Source organism: Meriones unguiculatus, chromosome X, assembly GCF_030254825.1.
Source record: "Meriones unguiculatus strain TT.TT164.6M chromosome X, Bangor_MerUng_6.1, whole genome shotgun sequence".
Taxonomy (NCBI): Eukaryota; Metazoa; Chordata; class Mammalia; order Rodentia; family Muridae; genus Meriones; species Meriones unguiculatus.
In genome coordinates this window covers 57,881,094-57,893,978 of record NC_083369.1, presented here as the reverse complement: position 1 = coordinate 57,893,978, position 12,885 = coordinate 57,881,094, and the positions used below count along the sequence as shown (strand labels likewise).

Sequence of the window (12,885 nt, the reverse complement as noted above, 5' to 3'; positions counted from 1 at the left end):
TTGATCTTACTCATTCTGATGAGTGTAAGATGAAATCTCAGGGTCATTTTGATTTGCATCTCTCTGATGACTAGGGAAATTAAGCATCTCTTTAAGTGTTTTTCTGCCAGTCTATATTCTTCTACAGGAAATTCTGTTTTGCTCCGTACACCATTTTTTAATTGGATTGTTTGATTTATTGCCTTTTAACTTCTTTTAGTTCTTTTTTTAATTTTTTAAATTTTATTATTAGTTACATTTTATTAACTCTGTATCCCAGCTGTATCCTGCACCCTCATTCCCTCCCAATCCCACCCTCCCTCCCTCATCTCCTCTGTGCCCCTTTCCAAGTCCACTGATTGGAGAGGAACTTCTTCTCCTCTTTCATCTGACCCTGTTTTATCAGGTATCTTCAGGACAGGCTGCAAAGTCCTCCTCTGTGGCCTAGCAGGACTACTCCTACCTTGGCTGGGGGGGGGGGGACACATCAAAGAGCCTGCCATTGAGTTCCTGTTAGAAATAGTCCCTGTTCCCCTTACTATGGGAAACCAATTGGTTACTGAGCTACCACGGGCTATATCCGAGCAGAGGTTCTAGGTTATATCAATACATGGTCCTTTGGACCTGGGTGGAGTATCAGTCTCAGAAAAGACCCCTGTGCCCAGATTTATTTGGTCCTTGTGGAACTCCTATCCTCTCCACGTCATACTAAGTCCCCCTTCTTTCATATGATTCCCTGCACTCTGCCAAAGGTTTGGTTATGAGTCTTAGTATCTGCTTTGATACACTAAGTAGAGTCTTTCAGAGGCCCTCTGTGGTAGGCTCCTGTCTTGTTACTTGTTTTCTCCTACATCCAACGCCCATCCCATTTGTCTTTCTAAGTGAGGATTGATCATCTTACCCCGTGTCTTCTTTCTTGTTTACATTCTTTAGGTGTACAGATTTCATTATGTTTATCCTATCTTATAGGTCTATATAAACAAGTATATACCATGTTTGTCTTTCTCCTTCAGGGATACCTCACTCAGAATGATCTTTTCTAGATCCCACCATTTACCTGCAAATTTCATGATTTCCTCGTTTTTGATTGCTGAGTAGTATTCCATTGTGTAAAAATACCACGATTTCTGTATCCATTCCTCCGTTGATGGACATCTGGGTTGTTTCCAGGTTCTGGCTATTACGAATAAAGCTGCTACAAACATGGTTGAGCAAATGTCCTTGTTGTGTACTTGAGCAAATTTTGGGTATATGCCTAGGAGTGGTATAGCTGGGTCTTGAGGAAGCACTATTCCTAATTGTCTGAGAAGCACCAGATTGATTTCCAAAGTGGTTGTACCAGTTTACATTCCCACCAGCAATGGAGGAGGGTTCCCTTCTCCACACTCTTTCTAGCATGTGTTGTCATTTGAGTTTTTGATCTTAGCCATTCTGATGGGTGTAAGGTGAAATCTCAGGGTCCTTTTGATTTGCATCTCTCTGATGGCTAAGGAGGTTGAACAACTCTCTAAGTATTTCTCTGCCATTCTATATACTTCTACAGAAAATTCTGTTCAGCTCCGTACCCCATTTTTTAATTGGATTACTTGATTTGTTGTTGTGTAACTTCTTGAGTTTTTTATATATTCTGGATATTAGCCCTTTGTCAGATATAAGGTTGGTGAAGATCCTTTTCCAGTCTGTAGGCAGTAGTTTTGTTCTGACGACAGTGTCCTTTGCTTTACAGAAGTGTTTCAGTTTCATGAGGTCCCATTTATTGATTATTGCCCTTAGAGCCTGTGCTGTTGGTGTTCTGTTCAGGAAGTTGTCTCCTGTGCCAATTAGTTCTAAGCTCTTGCCCCCTTTTTCTTGTAATAGATTTAGCATATCTGGTTTTATGCTGATAAGCTAGGGTTAGATGGAAGGGGAGGAGGACCTCCACTATCAGTGGACTTGGAAAGGAGCAGGGAGGAGATGAGGGTAGGAGGGGGGATTGGGAGGGAATGAAGGAGGGGGCTAAGGCTGGGATACAAAGTAAATAACCTGTGATTAATATAAAAAATAAAAAGTATAAAAAAAGAAAAAGTAATGTAAATCTAAAATAAAATGACAGAACTCTAGCCAAAACAAACAAACAAACAAACAAAAAACAGGGAAGAAACATGTGGAGTATGGGGTGTGGGGAATTGCCTAGAGGAGAAAGTTTTGCCCTTGTTTCCTTCTAAAAAGATGGTTAAAGACTCACAGAGGGAGGGCTCATAGCTGACACTTTTCTCTGGGTAGTATCTCTTACTTGAGTTGTCAACACCTCTGTTTGCAGGATTGATGGCAACAGGCAGGATGTAGAGGGTGAAATTTATAAAGTCTAATTCATTTCTTACACCTGAGCCTCTAAAGCAATACTCAGAACACAGCAAGAGTGACAGTGACCAATCAGCCATCCCACCAGGAGCTGAATTTAAAACTGGGGACCACCTATCAGTAGACTTGGGGAGGGGCATGCCCGAAGAAGAGGGAGGAAGGGTGGGGTCTGGAGGGGAGGAGGGAGGGGCTTATGGGGGGTACAATGAATAAAGTGTAATTAATAGTAAAAAAAAATAAAAATAAAAAATAAAACTGGGGACCAAGTAAAACCACCAGTAGAGATGCAGTGCGCATTTGTGTGAGTGCCCTTGCAATTTTTTTTTGTTTTGCTGGCATCTTGTCCTCCAATCACAGACCTTCTCTCCTAGCTCCCGCCCTTCCCCTGCCACAAGTAGCAGAAAAACCATCAATCCAGCCCTCAACACAACGGAAACAGGGACAAGACCCCCCCCCCCCCACACACACACACACCTGGGGACGTCATCAGTTGTCGCCTGGAGTTTGACCCTATTCCCCGTCCTCGTGTCCCTTCTCATTTTGGTTCTCCTATTTAGTGCAACTGCTAAGTGCCCCTCCCACCTTTTTTTCCTCTGGCGTTGAGCAGGGACAACGCTTCGTGATTACCCTGCTAACCGTTTCCCCTTCGAGAAGCTGCCCTGAAGCTTCCGGCCTTTGGGAGCAGCTGCGGAGACAGTAGCCATACCAGCTTCATCCCAGAGGCCTCTGCGAAAACCGCAGCCGCCGAGAATCTCGCAGCATCCTTCCGGGGCCATAACGGACACAGTATCATCTCACACCCATCCGCGGCCAGCTCCAAACTCCAACTGGAGTTTGACCCCAGGAGTTGTTGAGCCCGCCAATTCATTCCTGAAGCCGAGCATCTTTTATGCTAAACACACAGAGAATGCCGGACCTTCCTGTTTTCTCATTTGTTCGAGGATGACTCACAAGGTTATCAATCATTCTGAAGTGGAAATTCATTTTCTTTTGTGAATAGTTTATCGTGACTCGTTTACGATGCTGGACCAATCGTGGCCCTCAGTGTGCCTTATTCTGACGTGTTTGCCTTGAATTTGTCTCTTTCTGTTCTGATTTTTGTCTAACTCTCAGTACATGCCTGTCGTGCAGGGCCTTTATGAAAAGATAATTTCTGAGTTGGAATCTCTACTCGCCCTTGTTCTGATTATGGCATTCTGTATGAAAAAAAAAATACAATTCCCTGGCTTCCTCCTCCAAAGAATGGGCATATTAACAGTACCTACCGCTAGTGAACTAGTGAGAACAAAGTTAAGGAGTGTATTTTTAGCAAACATTACATTTCGTGAAATTGATAGTATTGTCTTCTAACCGAAAACACTATGGCCAATAAATAGTAAATTATAATAATGAATAACAGAAGAACTTTGGTACCAGACAATAAGGCCACAGGTTTGCCCCATTGTTACTTCATCCACTAACGTAATTTCCCTAGCTGTCTCGTTGAAGGTGTACTCTCTAATAGTCATTAACTTTGCAGATCTACCAGTCTTGTCCGCTGTTGTGTTTTAGAAGCTCAAAGAGGAAACAAATTTCTGTTGTAATAGTAGTGGATCTGCATCTGGGGCATCTACTGAAATATCGTTGTTGGGTTTTTTTTCCCCCAAAGGTGATTAATTTGGCCAGGAGCATAAATTTAGAAGTATAAATGGAGATTATTTATTAAAAAAGGAAAAACACTCACAAGATTGAGGATGAGCTAGTGACCTGCTAGTAAAGAACCAAAAACACTGGATCATGAGGCTGTACAACCCTTTATGGAATATTTACATAGAATCCTCCTCTCTTATCGGTATGGAATGCTGACCTTTTCATGCCTTCTCTGATTGTTAAATGAAGCTCAGAAGGGTTTTGGGGCTTTCTCTGTCAAAAAAAAAAAAAAAAAAAAGGATTCCTTTTGTGTGCTAACCTTGAGGTAGTTTTCTCCAAGTATCTATTTTTCTGTCACACTGTGATTAGTCTAATGGTAAATCAAATGATGCAAAATATGTTATTAAACAGAATTAGGCTCCTTAGTATTGATTTTTGCCACAAAGTTTTGTGAATGGCCAAAATAATTGATGCATTTTTTTATGGTGCTGGGAACTGAGCTTGGGGCCCTGTGCTTGCTAGGAAGTGTTATACCACTGAGCCACGACTTCCCCCAACCCTTTTCATGGATTGGTTGAGACAGGATTTTATTGGTTTCTCAGGTTAAACTTGTGGTCCTATTATGTCAGTCTCCCAAGTTAGTAGGATCATAGCTGTGTGTCACAATGTCTGTTGATGGCCTGTTTTTTTTTTTTTTAATCTTCTATGATTTTATTTCAGTTCAATTTATTTTTGCTGCAGGCTGGGTACTGCCCATGGCTTCTTAGTTCTGGGACTGCAGAGTAGCACTACTACACCTGGGGATGCCCAGTTCTTAATAAGACACTGTCCACTGGATCCACTTGGGACTCCTAGAGATGTAAGTATGTCACTCCCTGCATTTTTTTGTGGACTAATATGTGCTCTGACAATGACATATAAAAGATGTCTAAATGTCCCAGGTCAGTATTTAACCCAGTGAGTTGATGGTCCAGGTCCTCATTTACCAGTGTATGGTTCTCGTTTTCAAAGTGAGCTGCCACTCACTTAGGTACTCTTTCTGGACACTTCTCAGCCTTAGGAGATTGTTCTGTCCTCTTGTCAGTGGGGTCTTAAAAACAGACCTCCTGTGCTTTTGAAATGACTCAGTCTTTTCCCATGACCACCCTCAACCTTCCCATGTGAAGATAGCTATAATGCTGTCCCTGCTCGCAGTTTATTATTTGAACTGACTCATCTGACTTGGGATCACAGTGTTCATTTATTTCTTACATTTATCTCAGGGATATGAGGGGGTGGGGAGGAAGGAAGGGGGTGGGGGGGACTTGGTGCCTTTGTGGAATAATTTCCAGAAGAGATCATGGCTTCAGTGTGATAAGATCACCCAATACTATAAGGGGGGAACATATCAAGTGAAGCAAATGGTCAGGGAATAAAATGCACAATGTCAATAGCAAATGAAACTTAGGTTTATTCTTTCATATACAAAGAAGATTTTAAAACAGACTTGCTCATGTGTAGCTCTGAATGTGTGTGCTTTCTGAGCATTGGCTATAAGAAGAAATGGTAGGAGACTGTCAGCTTATTGGGGCGCTCTGAGGTGAAGGGGGCTTTGATGTAAGAAATAAGTGAACACTGTGGTCCAAAATCAAATCAGACAAATTATAACAATGGTGACTAGGAAAAACGATGGCATATTTTTCCTCATTAGAGCTATCTGGAATCCTTATCACAATGACAGAGTCTGTGTGCTTAGGATACTCGATCCTGATATTATGAGCATGGACATCAATATAGCTTTCCTCACACAAGCAGGTTAAGGGTAGGAATGGGAGAAGATTGACTCCTTTGAATGTTACATGTGGTTTATTTTAAGATTCCACTGACAAAAGACAGGGCAGTCATCTCCAGCTGAGAGGAAGGCAAGAAAGATAACAATGTGGGCAGCAGATGACTTTTAAAGCAACAGCCACACAGTGGTAAATGAATACCAGAACCATCAACTCACTGGCTGACATACTGGTCTGGAAACACCTTGGAATATTTTCAGAAGCAAAACTAGAACCTAGACCTTTGGAATCTGACCCATGTGCCATGCTCACGAATTACTGAAAGCTGTACCTGGGGGAAAGAGGCAGTTTTGCTTCTCACCTTCTTAGAAAAAGTATCTTGTTCAGTGAAGAAAGGGGAATTGATTCTATTACATGGTAATCCTGAAAGCGTTGCACCATTCTGTGTGTGTGTGTGTGTGTGTGTGTGTGTGTGTGTATTACAAACCCTTTAGAAAAGCAACCTCTTTATTGAAAGAGGTCTTGGGATGTTCACAAAATGGAGGAATCAGTACGAGATGAAGTTTTTCCAGAACAGATACCTAGTGCTGAGCACATGGGCTTAGGTGCACAGAATGGAGGACGTCAGTAGAAAGAGGAAAAGGGATGGTTTTAGGGGTGTTTTGGAGGAAAGATTCCATCCACTATTTCAAAAGCATTGAGTTCAAGGCCAGCCTGGTCTACAGAGCCAGTTCCAGTGTGGGGCTCTGCTGGATAAGAATAAAGTCAGCCGTCTCTGGATAGCCATTTATTTGAGCAAGGACTATGAGGATAGACTTCCTTTTCTCAGTGGGGTTCTAAAAGTCTCCCCTTGAAAGGACCAGGCCTGAACCCCTCCCCCAAAAGTCCCAGAAAAGGGCCATAAAATTCCTTACCCAAGGAACAGCCTAAGGATAACCACAAAAATGAGAAGTTATCCTGTCTCAGGGTGGGGCATCTGTGCTGGGCAGCCCATCGACCTAATATTCCTGAGGTCTATAGATAGCTCACTGGATGTTAGTTATGTTAGTTAGCCAGTCATTTTGTAACAAGCTTGCCCTTGCTGAATGTCACCCAATCCTACTCACTGGTGTAACTGCTAAGCTGGAAATTCCAATAAAAACCCTTCTGTGCAGCTGCTCAGGGCTCTCCTCTCTGAACCACAGAGTTGGTGATGGTGGAGAGACTGAGCTTAAGCTCAAGTAAAGCTCTTTGTTCTTGCATTCGTAGTCTGGCTCCTGGTGGTCCTTGGGGACCTTAAGATCTGAGCATAACACCCTGATTTAGGTTAGATCATAGCCCTCAGGGCAGATTACAGGCCAGACCCTTTCCTGATAAGAAAACTGCTGTATGGAGCATCTGGGAATTCCTAAAAAAACCCAACCCTGCTGAGGATAGTAGTCTTCAGCAGTCACCTTCAACTATTCTTAAGAGATTTGCCCCTCACTCCTAGGATTATTAGATACTATGTTCTCCTTCTTGGGATAGAACCATGCTACTGCCTGGAAAATGAGGTGCTGTATCATTACATGTAAATCAAGTATCACTAAGTCCCTGACCCAAGCAAAACAAACACTTTTATCCTCAAAATCCCTCCTGTCTATCCAAAGGTTTATAAATCCCTGATTTCAAATAAATGTGCTGCTTGGAGTGCATCCTGGCTGCTGACTGGACTAGTGATACCATGACCGCCTGAGACTTCCACTATGACCACCTGAGATTTATTATTCATCTCCCACCAGTGGCATCTCACCAGGCCTGCCCTTCAGCCCGCTGGGCCTGAGTCTTAACAGGCTTGTGTCTCGATTACAAGTGGACCAGACATGAGCCTTGGCCAGCACCTCTGCTGTGCTCAGCACAGCAATTTAACCAACAGCTGTAACACTTCATAGGCTTTGGAATGTCTGAGCTTCCATTGCCACTGATGATCTCATTTGAAAGAGCTAAACTGTAACACTCTGTGGAAAACTTTTTCCACACCCAGGCCAAGCACCTGGGCCTCCCTCTAAAGTTTCCTAGCTGCCCCTGAGAGAAACGGAACCAGCATTCCCTGTCCAGAAGTCCAGCTCCAGGACACTAGCCGAAACCCAGAACTCCATGGAAAGCAGAATGACATTCCAGGACAGCAAAAGCTACACAAATAAACCCTGTCTCAAAAAAAAATCTTTACAAATTCTGAGTACTATTTTTATATTGGTTTTATATCCTGTGTTTTACCGTAAGCTAGGTGGAGACAAGAATTTTCTAGTAGACTACATAGCATCATTTTTTTCTACAGAATCATGTTATTAACAAAAAAGGACAGTTTGGTTTTCTCCTTTCTTTTATTCTATTATGTGTTTCTCTTGGCTATCAAGACTTTGAGTATTATATTGAATACCAGGGGATAATGGGCATCCTTGTCTCATTCCTGACTTGTACAGAAAATTGTCTCATTTTGCCTCCACTTAGCATAATGTCTATAAGTTTATTGTTTATAACCTCTATTATTTTAATATGTGACCCATCTACTCCTAACATCTTCCAAGTCTTTGACACCTTTAAGTTAGTCAAATGCTTTTTGGCATCATTTGAGATGATTATGTGGTTTCCGTCCTTGGATTTGTTTATAAGATGTTTTATATTATTGATCTATGCATATTCCCCCAACCATGCATCTCTGGGATCAAGCCCACTTAGTCATGATGTATGAGTTTCCAAATGAGTTTCAGAATTCAATTTAGAAGCATTTTATTACTTTTTCTTTTTTTTTTTTTTTTTTCATTTGTGTTCTTCAGAGTTTTCTTGTGTCTTTACCTGATTTTAGTGTAAAGATGATACTGGCTTAGTAGATACTGGCGTAGGCTTGGTGGTTTTCCTTTGCTGTTGTTGCTTTGTTTTGCTCTACTTTTGTTTGTTTGTTTGGGGTGTGTGTGTGTGTAACAAATTCCAAAGAATTGATAGTAAATCTGGCTTGCAAGTTTGATAGAAAGCAGGAGCAAAACCAACTTTTCCTGGACTTTTCTTTTCAGGGAGATTTTAGATTGCAGTATTGATAGTGTTACTTGAAATGAATTTAAATATCTTCCTTTCTTCTGGCTTTAGCTTTGGTTAGTCATATACATTTAGAAGTTCATCCATTTCTTCTAGCCTTCCCAGTATTTTGGAGTATGTATTTTCAAAGTATCTTTCATGTATAACTGTTAGTATTTAGGTAGCCTGCTTCTGGTTTGCCTAACAACCTATGATGTCATCATATGTTGCTGGCCAGGTAGCCACACCTGGCAGATGTGATCCTTAAAAGGATCAACCTACTATGTTGGCTCTTGGCTCCTCCCCTCTCTTGCCCTCTCCCCCTTCTATGTCCGGAAGCACCCCGCCTCTGTCCTCTATCATGTCTTGCTATCTCCTTCTCTCTCTCTCTTCATCTCCAGCTAATAAACCTCTTTCATATAAAATCTGCTATGCTCATCATCATCATCATCATTTTTATTTGGTCCTAACAATAACAACAATAACGTCTTAGAGAAAGACATTAGAGTAAATTCTCATGCATAAAAGCTTTCAAAAATAAAGTGTCTATGAATATACCTAACCAAAGTAGAGAAAGAGCTCTCAAAATAAAAGTAAAAAACATTGCAACGGGGATTAGAGAGGACACTAGACAATGGAGAGCTCCATGTTCCTAGATTGGTAGAATATTGGGGGAAATTGCTGTACTGCTATGCCCAGATCTTAACGTCCCCAAAGACCACCAGGAGCCAGACCACGTATGCAAGAGCAAAGAGCTTTATTCTGGCTTAAGCTCTGTCTCTCCACTGGCACCAGTGCAGTGGATCAGAGAAGAGAGCCCCAAGAAACTGCACAATAGGGTTTTTATTGGGGTTTGAGGAAGGACGGGGAATTTCTAGTTTAACAGTTACATGATTGGTTGATATTCAGCAAGGGCAAGCTTGTTACTAAGTGATTGGCTAGCTAACATTACATTGAGTGAGCTGTCTATCGACCTCAGAAATGTTAGGTATTTTCGGTGCCATGAAATGCTCTACTACAAGGTCGGTGGGCTGCTCAGCACAAGTGCCCCACCCTGAGAGAAGATACCTTCCTGTTCTTGTGGTTATCCTCAGGCTGTTCCTTGGGTAGGGAATCTTATGACCTTGTTTCTGCAATTGGTGACCTGTGGCCTGCCTAGTTACTAGTGACTTTTGGGGTTGTCAGGCCTGGTTCTCTCAGTACATAATTAATCTACAGATTCAATGCAATAACCATCAAAATCCCAATGTCATATTCCAAAATGTAGAAAAAATACAAAAAAAAATTATACGGAACCACCAAAGAGCACAAATAACCAAAACAAATCTAAAAGCACAGCTATATATCACAATATTTGGCCTCAAATTATACGATAAAGTTTGAGCAGTAAAGATAGCCTGTTATTGGCATAAGAACAGAGTTAGACCAATGGAACAGAATAGAAATAAACCAACAAACCTACAGCTTCAGCAAAGACAGTGAAAACATGGGTTAGAAAAAACACTGGATATCCACTCACAGAAAAACAAAATCATTCCCATATCCTTTGACTTACACAAAATCCAGTTTGGAATGGAGTAAAGACGTTACTTTAAAACCTGAACTGTTGAAGATTCTAGAGCACCAGTTCTCAATCTCAGGGTTGTGACCCTGTGGGCATGAACAACCCTTTCACAGGGGTCATATATCAGATATTTATATTATGATATATAATAGTAGAAAAAATTACAGTTATGAAGTAACAATGAAAATATTTTTGTGATTGGGAGTCCCCACAATAGGAGGAACTGTATTTAACCATATTTGTGACATTAAAAAAAAGGTTGAGAAAAACCTGCTGTTCTAGAAGAAAACATAGTGGCTAAGTGACAAGACACTAGGGTGGAGAAGAAATTTCTAAACAGAACTTTAGTAGCACAGAAACTCACTCTAAGTATCATCATATGGAAATATATAAATAGAAATTTTTCTGGTAGGTGATGGTGGGACACATCTTTAATCTCAGCACTAGGGAGGCAGAAGCAGGCTTCTGGGAGATCCCAGGTACTCAGGAGGCAGAAGGATCTCTATGAGTTCATTCTGTAGGCTAGCCTGATCTACAGAGTGCGTTCCAGGACAACCAGGACTATAAGGAAAAAAGTCTCTGTATAGCAAAGGAAATTATCAGCACAGTAGACAAACTGTCCACAGAATGGAAAAATCTTTACCAGCTATAGTTCTTTTTTTAACTTTTATTAATTACACTTTATTCACTTTGCATCCCTTCATAAACCCCTCCCTCCTCCCCTCCTAATCCCACCTTCCCTCCCCCTTCTTCACACATGCCCCTCCCCAAGTCCACTGATAGGGGAGGTCTCCCTCTCCTTCCTTCTGATCTTAGTCTATCAAATCTCATCAGGAGTGGCTACATTGTCATCTTCTGTGGCCTGATAAGGTTGCTCCCCCTTCGGGGGGAGGTGATCAAAGGTACCAGCTATACTTCTAATGGCAGCTAATATCCAAAATTAAAAAAAAAAAAAACTATGAAAATTAAATACCAAGTAAATAAAACTGCCAATTGATAAATGGGCTATTGAGATGAACAGATACTTTCCAAAAGAAGAAATATGAATGGCCAGTAACTATATTTAAAAAGAAACCACTCCATGGGAGAGAGCCAACCCCTGATACTGTTGATGATGTTCTACTGTGTTTGCAGACTGGAGCCCAGCATAGCTGTCCTCTGAGAGGCTCCGCCCAACAACAGATCAAACAGAAAATGAGACTCAGAGCCAATTAATGGGTGGAGAGTAGGAAGCCTTATACAAGAGTGGGGGAGGGGGAGAGAAGGACCCAAAGTGGACAGGAACTCCATAAGAAGACAACAGAGCCAACTATCCTAGGCCCAAGGGGGGAGGGCTTTCAGAGACTGATGCACCAACCAAAGGCCATGCATGGACTAGACCTAGGCTCCCTACACTGTTATACCCAGTGGTCAGCTTAGCCTCCATGTGGGTCCTCTAGAAAGGGGTTTGGGGGCTGTCTCTGACATGGTCTCTGTTGCATGCTTTTTGATCACTTCCCCATGTTAAAGCTTCCTGCCAGGACACTGTGAAAGAGGAAGTAGACTGTCTAGATGAGACTGGATGTGATAAAGTGCATTTGGAGGAGGACTCCCCTTTTCTGAGGGACAGGGTAGGGGGCATAAGGGGATTAGGGAGGGATGAAGGGGAGAGACCAGGAGGAGAGAAGGGAAGGTGCTAAGATTGAGATGTAAAGATAATAACTAAATTGAAAAAAATTATTCAACCTCCCTAGTCACCAGGAAAATGCAAATTAAAACTACTTTTAGCCAGGCATGGTGGTGCATGCCTTTAATTCCAGCAGTCAGAAGGCAGAAACAGGTAGATCTCTATGAGGTTAATGTTACTGGGTTTACATAGTGATTTCCAAGCCAGCCAGAGTTACACAGTAAGTTCCTGTCTGCATACATATGTACATGTAACTTTGAGCTCCCATCTTACCTTAGTCAGAATAGCTATTATCATAAAATCTGGCTGGGTGGTGGTGGAGCACACTTTTAATACCAACACTCGGGAGGCAGAAATGGGCAGATTTCTAAGTTCACATTCAGCCTGATCTACAAAGCAGGTTCCAGGAAAGTGTGGGCTACACAAAGAAACCCTGTCTGAAAAGGAAAGGAAGGAAGGAAGGAAGGAAGGAAGGAAGGAAGGAAGGAAGGAAGGAAGGAAGGAAGGAAGGAAGGAAGGAAGGAAGGAGAAATCTGAAGAAAGGAAAGAAGGAAGAAGAAAGGGAGATGAAGGAAGGAAGAAAGAAAGAAAGAAGAAATCTGACAATAAATGTTGGTGAGGATGTGGTGGGAGAGAGGAACCCTCTGCTTATTTAGTTTGGACATTCCTCAAAAAACTAGCTATCATATGATTGATCTATTCCACTCCTGTATATATACCAAAAGAACTTCATATACTAACACAGATATTTGAAAAATTATGTTTATTGCTGCTCTATTTATGATAGCAAGGCAATAGAAACAACCTATATGTCCATCAGCAGATGAACAGATAATAAAAGTGGTACACATACTAGTTGGAATATTATTCAGCTGTAAGGAAAAGTGAAATCATGAAATTTGCAGGAA

At 41.7% G+C, this 12,885-nt stretch overlaps 1 protein-coding gene across 3 annotated transcripts in view; it reads left to right on the top strand.

The window, feature by feature from the left end:
* The first annotated feature begins 3,025 nt into the window (after positions 1-3,025).
* Bex4 (brain expressed X-linked 4) overlaps positions 3,026-12,885 on the top strand; it is a 33,860-nt gene continuing 24,000 nt past the window's right edge. For all 3 annotated transcript variants that reach the window (XM_060374558.1, XM_060374557.1, XM_060374559.1), the window contains exons 1-2: positions 3,026-3,273; positions 4,690-4,807. The gene's annotated coding sequence lies outside the window, so the exon portion shown is untranslated. The remainder of the gene's footprint in view (positions 3,274-4,689; positions 4,808-12,885) is intronic.